The sequence below is a fragment of the Panthera tigris genome, chromosome A2 (genome assembly GCF_018350195.1).
Source record: "Panthera tigris isolate Pti1 chromosome A2, P.tigris_Pti1_mat1.1, whole genome shotgun sequence".
NCBI classification, from domain to species: Eukaryota; Metazoa; Chordata; class Mammalia; order Carnivora; family Felidae; genus Panthera; species Panthera tigris.
Window position 1 is genome coordinate 37,987,950 of NC_056661.1, and position 9,404 is coordinate 37,997,353.

The window sequence follows — 9,404 nt, forward strand, 5'->3', positions numbered from 1 at the left end:
AGCCTCTGACTCTTGGTTTCGGCTCAGGTGGTGATCTCGTAGTTCATGAGTTCGAGCCCTACTTTGGGCCCTGCACTGACAGTGTGGAGCCTGTTTGGGATTCTCTCTCTCTCCCTCTCTCTCTGCCCTTCCTGCTCTCTCTCTCTCTTTCTCTCTCTCTCAGAATAAATAAATACACTTAAAAAAAAAGTGTGTGTGTGTGTGTGTCTGTGTGTGTATGTGTGTGTATGTGTGTTTCTGACCTTCCTACATCCTACATATGGTTCATGATTATTTACAACTACGCAGTATAACAAGTCTGTGATCACTTGTGTTTCTCTGGACGTCAATAAGCTAGATACCATACGGGAAAGTCAACTCTCCCTAAGAGCTGCAAGCAGACGTTAGAAAATTCATCGTGCCTCCAACAACCAGCCAAGGTGGTCAGCTCGTTATTCTTTCTAGCTGGGTAGTTTCCACTTTGGTCTAAGCAAATAAGACTGTCTATTCAACATGTAGAATACAACAATGAATATTCAATCCTGGTTCTGGGTTTTGGCAGAATCCAGCAAAATGAAAAAAAAAAAAAAAAAAAAAAACCCTTTCTTCTTTTTTCCCCTGGGGTTTTACGAATCTCCCTTGAAAGGGTTTGGAGAAGGCCTCTGCAGGAAGGCCAGTCTCCTGCTTCAAGAAACTGCTTTGGTCTCTTTATGTATATTAGAACAATTAACATCTAGTTTCACCATACAAAGGACTTTCTCTCCTTTTATGTTTTAGTTCTTAAAATTCCCAGAATGGTGTAGAGTAAAACTGTTCACTTGAGAAATTAAGTACCGTATGTGATAAGACAGTTGGATGAAATTTTTAAGCTGTCATTAAAAATGATTATAATTAGGACAAACTACAAGAAAATGCTTTAAAATTGAGACCCGAGTGAATTAAAAATTAAGGGGTGTATTATGTCTTATCGTGTTGAAGGGCTGGGTTTTACGCGTCTAACACCCATTAACACTGATACCAGTTGCCTGCATAAATCCCCATGTACTGAGACAAGAAGGCACCCCCTTTCATTTGTTTTTGCTAACAAGATAGGGCTTTCTGAGCTCAACGGGAATAAGGCAAGGAGCAAATGTAAACAGTTTACCTTTTCTCTGCTTTGAGAGTTTCTCCCAAGAAGTTTTTTTCTATCCTGAGAGGACATTAAAATATTTCATAACAAGGCTGACTTCTCTCTCATCCTGAAGAATGTCCCAGAATCATCTGGGGTGAAACTGTAACTGTGCAAATATACTCTTTCTTCCTTTCAGGGTGAAAGCATCCTAACCCACACGGATTTGGGGAAAATTAGAAGTGTAAGCTGTACTCATGCCTCTGTCCCTAAGAGTCGTATAAGCCACTGTTAGTAGGTCATGAAGAAGGTACCAAACAGGTCACTACTTCCCTTATCAAGTCACACATCGGGTCATCCTGAGTCTGTCTCCCGTGCGTTCCCATCAGTTATTCTCCTCTCTTTGATGACTCCATCTTTGATAACTCACCATGCCATTAGTGTTTTGCCTCCCTCGGGATTCCCAGGGACTCAGACTGTGAGGAAGCTGAGTATCGAAGCCTAGGCTCACTTACGCTAATGTTGACCTGCTCTCATAGCATTATTTCAGTGAGCTATTCAGCAAAGAAAATCCCAACCTTTGAACCCTTTCTCCCCTCGGGGCTAGGGAAGGAATGGCAGGGATATTAAAAGCATAGAAGCGGAGCAGGCAGAAAGTTCTCTTTTGCTACCGTATCTTCGAGAAAAGAGTGAGCAAATATAACCGAGTACCTAGGACATGTCTACAAGTACACCACTGGTCTATAATTCCGTGAGCGCAAGGACTGCCATTTAGTAAGTGCTCAAGAAACACTTGTTGACTGGCTGTGTAAGGCAAGAGCTCTTGGAATTAGGCAAATGTAGACCTGTGGTCTTTACAGAATTAATATTGGTAAAGTTGACTATGCATGAGACACTCAAATGCCATAATCCTGAGTACTTGTAAACGTGCAGACATACTGTCAGGGGCAGACTCTGAAAGTGGCCCCCGTCATTCCCACACGCTGGTGATTCACACGTTTGTGCAACGTGCTCCCCCTTGAGTATGGACAAGAATGTGATTTGCTTCTAACCAATGGGATATAGGAAAGGTGACAGACTGCATGTGATTACGCGTACACAATTACATGAGATCACAGTACCCATCTTTGCTGGAATCTCTCTCTCTCTCTCTCTCTCTCTCTCTCTCTCTCTGTTTCTCCCTCTGTCTCTCTCTGACTTTGTCTAAGAAGTACACTGCCATAAATTAAGTGGAATATTGGTGAAGCTCATGTGACAAGGACCATCAGGCAGCCTCCAGTTACTGAGGGCGCCCTCCAGCTGACAGCTAGCAAAAAGAAAGAAGGAAAAAGTTCTCCATCCTACAGGCAGATTGAATGTGCCTATGAGCTCATGAGCAGGAAATCTGACCCTCCCCTAGCCCAGCTTCCACTTGAGAACTCAGTCCCCTGGCTGACACCTTGACTGTTGGCCACAACTATGAGATAATAAAGGTCTCTTGCTTTAAGCTTCGAAGGTTGTGGTGAGTTGGTTACACAATAATACATGATTAATATCATTACTGATTTCAATTTACGTATAAGCAAGCTTAGAGTTCAAGAGCTCATCTCTTGATTCCTAAGTGAGTATCTGAATATCACTTTATTATCTTTACATTTGGTTTTACACAAATGCCAAAACTCTAAGAATGCAAAGATTTCCTTCAATTTTTTTTCAGTGGTACTTGACTGCAACTTTTGGCCAAAATTTTATCTGCAATAGTCTCCGGACATGTCGTTGCTAAATGCCACGTGTGTGCTACATAAGCTCAAAGGAGAGAGGAGACCTTTTCAAAAAAGTATCCTCAACCCCAAAGAGACATTTAATCACTTGACCTAGAAAGGCGCTGTTTTTCGTTTTTTTGTGTTTTTTTTTTAACTTTCTCATAAAAGACCCTTGGTAGGTCTGCTGCTCAGGGAGACACAGCTAGAAGACTTTTGCAAAACTAACATGGGGTTCAGTGATTAGACATAATGATATACTGTAAGCTGGCGTGGGTTCAGAACTTCCAAACCAATGCCACTGTTAGTGATATTTAATATATTTCCAATCCAGAACAAAAGAGTTCTCGTGGTTTAGTTAGATTGTTTGGGCCAGTGTGCTTTTTATTTTTTATGTCTTTCAAGCTCTATCAGAGCTGTTTTGAGTATTAATTTTGCATATTAAAAACCTCTCACCGCTTTCTTCTCTGCCACCTCCAACATTATAATGTCAATGTCTTTATCTCATTGAGCTTACATGTCTGTGTTTTGTTTTTTTTTTAACCACAGAAGCTTTTCCTGAGCTGGTTGCCTCCAGATGTGACACATTACTCAGCAAATCCATGTGAGACCGCAGAGTTTGCTATGGTGGCAGAAGGGTAGCCTAGCTTTTGTCTTCAATGTAGTTGTTCATGGAAACATCAGCTCTCCTTCCAGCATGGAATTTTCAGGTCACCCTTATCCCCGAAACCATTTATGAAGTACTTACTGGGTACCAGGCACAGTGTGTCTACTTTTCACACATTTGGCTCACCCGCACATCTGCTCTGGGAGGCTGTCATTTGCTGTCTTGTCCTGACCAGAAGGACAAACTGAGGCTCAGAAGCTATGTCCCCATTAGCTTCCATGGGACCCCGGCGTAAATCACATGTGACAAGCTGAAGGAATGATTCGATTCAGGCCTAAAACTGACAGCGTTTGCTTCATGTAAGCAAAATGAAAGTTTTCTAAGCCTTTCTGAGAATTACACTGTTATAACTGGGCACTGAAAATAATAAAAGCTTTACTTATCCTCATAGGTTTTCCCGGTGACAAAATAGAGAAATCTAATATTGGCATACACATTCGTTGCATAAGCTTGCTCAGACTTTGGTTCTGGTCTCATTTCCTTTCTGGTTCACTCTGCCACCTTGGACAACTCCATGGTCTTAGCTATAATTTACTCATCTGTGAGGGGAAGGAAATAAACTGAAATTTCCTCTAAGGAGAGTTCTAGCTCTAATAATTTATAATTAGAGCTAGACTCTGTAATATTATTATCTTGTTTTTACAGGAAAAAACTTTTTTTATTCTGATGACAAAAGTAACACCACACACACACACACACACACACACATATGCACACACATATATACATTCACATATACATACACATATACATTTTATTTCTAAGTGTTACCCGGCAAATAGCTTTCTCTCTCTTTGGTCCCTAACTCTCCCAGAGCAATAAGCTTATTTTTGCTGATCCCAGTGTTTGGATCCCCACTCTTCTGGGGAAAAAAAAAATACCTGAGTTAAAGCACGGGGCATTTCAGGGATGTCTAGCCACATCCCACCCCCACCAATCTGGCTGGACTTCAAGATGAAAGCAGACTGATTAGCAAGGAACCCCTTTTGCAGGTCTTAATATAAAATTCCCAGGAGTTGCCAGACGTAAAGTGACGTGATGCCAAAACATCCAGGTGGGGAAGAAAAATTAATAAATTATAGGGATATTTTATATATACAATTCCAAATATGGTTACGTGAAGTTTGGAAACATCTGGGTGATGAATTGGAATTTTACTTTGGCTTCAGCTCTTTGGCATAACGTAAACACAGCCTGCGAGTCCCTGGAGATAAATGGGAACGTTGGAAACCGCAAAAGGTAGATTGAGAAAGAATCAGATTTTAAAACTGTGGCCTGTGATGCTTGCCAAATGGAAAAAAAATTTTTCTAAAAATTCAAAGCTGTCCAAAGCATTTTCTCTCAGAGTTAAATTAAAGCGATAGTGTCCCAGGTAGCTAAAATTAGAAGCTATTTTGCATATATTTTCACCCTTTAGTTGTAAAATTTGGGGAAGTAGGTATTTTTTTTTTTCATTTTAGTTTATGTTTGTTTTAAAGACCTATTAATGTGCTGTTGGTTACAGTTTTCTCCTCCTGATTCTACATGCGAACTCAGATTTTGGGCATTGAAGAACTATTTTCTGAAAATAGTCTTCAAAAGTGCTATTTCTTTAAAAGTACCAGATGAGGATATATGGTACATAGTACAGGCAGTTACAGTATGAATTTTAAAGGCTTTCACGTCCAATTACTTGCAATAACTTAGTTTCTTTCCCAACCTATAATAAATCGTGTATATATAAACGTTACAGAATTTAAATATGAGCAGAGTTTTAGTATAATAGTATATCACTAGGAATCAGTATTTTTGTTATATATAGTACTGTTTAACATATGTGAAGTAAAATCTCATTGATTTGGGTTTGCTAATTCAGAGTTTGCGGAGCTGGCTTAAAGTTGACTCTTCATTAGGGAAGTCGTTCTTCATAGAAAGCTCAAATTAAGGGCGTAAATAAGACTGCAAATGGGAATGTATAAAGTACTTAAGAGTAAATTTAAAGTACTTTAGAAGTACCATTTGCATACGAAATTGTTATGCTAATTATAAGTAATTCTTATTAAAGTAGGTCTCCTAAGAAGATCTTCTAGGCAAGTTCCCTTAGTGAATTTGAGTTACAGAATGTGGCAGAAAGTAATAAACCAGGGTTTCTTTTAAATACTGTATTCCTTAATTCAGAATTTTCATTAATTATAAATTACTTTAAGCTAATTAATCCAAATCGCTAAGATTTTGCTAGCAATCTTGGTTCCGGTTCCTAACTCTCTTCCGTAAAAATTCTAAGAGTGTGTTTTTCCCAGTGGTTAGAATTGACATGTAGATAAAAGTTCTTCTTCTTCTTTTTTTAATTTAAAGGTTAGAAAAAAAAGGAAACTTTGAAACAAAAGGGGCCAAATTAGAATCGGTTGCCTCCTCAAGTACATGAGTTCCCTTGTCAGTAAAACAGTCCAAGAGAACACTGAATAACACATAAAGAAGGTCTACACTAAACCACTGAACCAGTGGTTAGACCTTCCAAGTTAAGTGACATCCTTATGCAAGCACACACCAGTTGTTGGTTCCCTGGGTATTCTTGTTTACACCCCTGTTAATAGAACATAGAAGCAACTCTTTGGAAAGTGGAGACAGTGTTGAAGTTGATTTGGGTTTGAGCTCCTCAAAGTAGAGATGATGGTTGAGAAATCTGGCCCCCAGACAACCTGTTGTGTTTGGAGAAACCACAAAGGACTACCTTGCTCTCACCTATTGTGAGACATCACCTGTGTCTACCTTTCCCCTTAGATAAGACCCATCTCCATCCTGCCTCATGACTCCCATAAGATTCCTTGATGACTCTTTTATTTGCCTACCTCTATGAAACCCTCAACTCATTTCCTTGTCTTTGTGATTGTCCTCATTAAGAGGTGTTCTCCCTACTGTGATAGCCTACACAGAATCATCTCTTTATTTGTCCTGTGTATTCTCTCTCTCACAGCTTGGGGCTGTGGCTTAGGTAAGATTCGACCGACCTCAGGTTCAGATCCCTGCTTACTCCCACTAGATAACAAGGACAATTGTTTCCTGACTGGTGATACAGGGACCCAATGGTGAGCCCATGGTTTGGAACCTTGTCCTTTGGCAGCAAGGCAAGGATGTGATTTTTATTCTTTTGAGTTCTCATTTGACTTCAGGTGCTGACTTCCTGTGGTTTTATGTCCTGACCATCTGGTGATTTCTATAAATAGATTAATGGTTTATGGAAATTTTATCTCTATTGGTTCCTGCCTACAAATTGGACTGGAACCTTTTGCCTTACTCAAATTGTCAATCTTTACCAAATTTTCAATTATTACAGTTTCCTTCAGTAGCCAGCTCCTACCCTTCAAACTAATGTTTCCAGTCTTTCTTCTCTCCTGCCTGGCCCAGAATTTAAACCTGACTGGCCAGATCCCTATCAGACTCCAAACTCTCAAGAATTTCTGCACTCTGAAGCCCAGAGATTTGAAATAAATGTCAAAGAAACATCACAGCCAACCATACATGAACCACAATTCTCCCTGGATAAGCCATGTCTGTACCATTAAGGAAGTCTGGTCATGCATTTACTTGTACAAAAGGTAACCACTTATGTGGACCTTGTCACCCAGAGCATTAACATGCTATCTAAAGAGCAGCAAGAAACTCATAACTGCATGTAGAAAACCCAAAAGACTCTACCAAAAAAAATTGCTATAACTAGTACACAAATTCAGCAAGTTGTAGGAGATCAAATCAACGTGCAGAAATCCATTGTATTTCTATACACCAATAATGAAGCAGCAGAAAAAGAAATCAAGGAATCGATCCCATTGACAATTGTAGTAAAAACAATAAGGTACCTAGGAATAAACCTAACTAAAGAGGCAAAAGATCTGTACTCTGAAAACGAAAGAGCACTTATGAAATAAATTGAAGATGACACAAAAAATTGGAAAAGCATTCCATGCTTATGGACTGGAAGAACAAACATTGTTAAAATGTCTATACTCCCAAAGCAATGTACACATTGAATGCAATCCCTATAAAAATACCACCAGCATTTTTCACAGAGCTAGAACAATCTTAAAATTTATTTGGAACCACAACAGACCATGAATAGCCAAAGCAATACTGAAAGAGAAAAACAAATCTGGAGGTATCACAATTCCAGATTTCAAACTTTATTACAACGGTGTACTCATCAAGACAGTATAGCACTGGCACAAAAACAGACACATAGATCAGTGGAACAGAATAGAAAACTCAGAAATGGACCCACAACTATATGGTCAACTCATCTTCCACAAAGAAGGAAAGAATATCCAACAGGAAAAAAAAGACAGCCTCTTCAACAAATAGCATTGGGAAAACTGAACAGCAACGTACAGAAGAATGAAACTGGACCACTTTCTTACACCATACACAAAAATAAATTGAAAATGGATGAAAGATCTAAATGCCTGATTTCTAGGACTCTCAAACAACTGATCTTTGCTATCACCTCTCAACAAATGGTCCAACTTGGTTGAAGAATTGCAAGCAAGAATCCTCAAGACATGATTTTCTAGACCCTGCTTTGCCCCCCTTGGGAGGTTTTTGATCACCTCTTAGATATGCAGCAAAAATAATATTAATTCATCTCGAACAAAAGAGAAAGATGACAGTGTTGAACACTGCCTGAGCCCTGTGCTCCCAGAAAAAGCAACAGTTCAAAAATTTTTCCTACTCTTAGGGTTTTCAGAAATAACTACCCCCCAAGGACCACTCTGCCCCCACCTATTCTCAGCTAAGACTAACCTTCACCCTTCCTGAATGACTGGAAGAAGACTTATCTCCATTCTTCCTCATGACGCTAGTAAGACTTGGGATGACTCTCTTATTTACTTGCGTCTGTAAGACCCAATGCCCCCTTCCTTTCCTTTGAGATATTCCTCATTAATGACATACTCTTTTGCAATAAGTTGAATAAAATGTTCTCCTTTATTTCCCTGTGCATTTTGTCTTTCACAGTGGAAATTTTGGTCAAAATACATATGTGACCACTTATACCCTGTAGGGTAGAGGATGCCATCTATACAGAAAGGCATGGAGGGGAAAGTTCAGAGCAAAGTGGAAATTCACAGTTCTGCAGATTTCATCAGTGGTTGTTCAGGGCATACAGTAGTCCTCCCTATAGTTCAAACTAATGGAATAATTGTCAGATATCACAGCAGGGGCTGTGTAAACACCTCCTCAAAAACTCTGATCCTCATTAATTTTATCTCTTCCCACAAAACCCAATTATTCATGCCTAGAGAAACGTGGGACATGAAAATTTCCTAACTGCATGGCTATTTATTTTCTGTAGATGAAACTGAATCACTTGTCAAACTTAAAAAAAAAATAGTTCACTTTCTGCTGCTTATCACTAAAAAGATGTCAATCTAAATCGGTTGTACAGGTCAGTTCCTATTCTCATGTCAAATAGATTTTTCTCCTTCTTCTACCTTCTATATTTTATGAGTCCTGGGAGTAAGGAAAAAAAAAAGACCAGAAGATAAAAGACTAGTCAAGAAAATGTAAAATTAGAGTAAAATATGTAAATTGGAAAACCAAAGATTTCCCACCATTAATTGAAGATATCATCATAAAGGAGGCCTTATCTTCACAATCAACTTTGTCTTCAAATTAAAAGTACAGAGAAAATAGATCTACCTTTTGACTAATAATACAAAGTCTAAGTTGCTTACATCGCTTGTGCCGTTCAAGTCCTGTTTTCAAAAATGGCATCCAGAACACTCTGTCTTAAGAGGACGAACTGTTATTTCTGTAGCTTTTAATAACTGACAACTCCACATTTAAATCTCAGGCTGTACATAAACTGTCAGCATCCAAATTTGCCCAGACAAACAGAATTGGAAAAAACAAAAATAACATGAGGAAAAAATGCGTTATT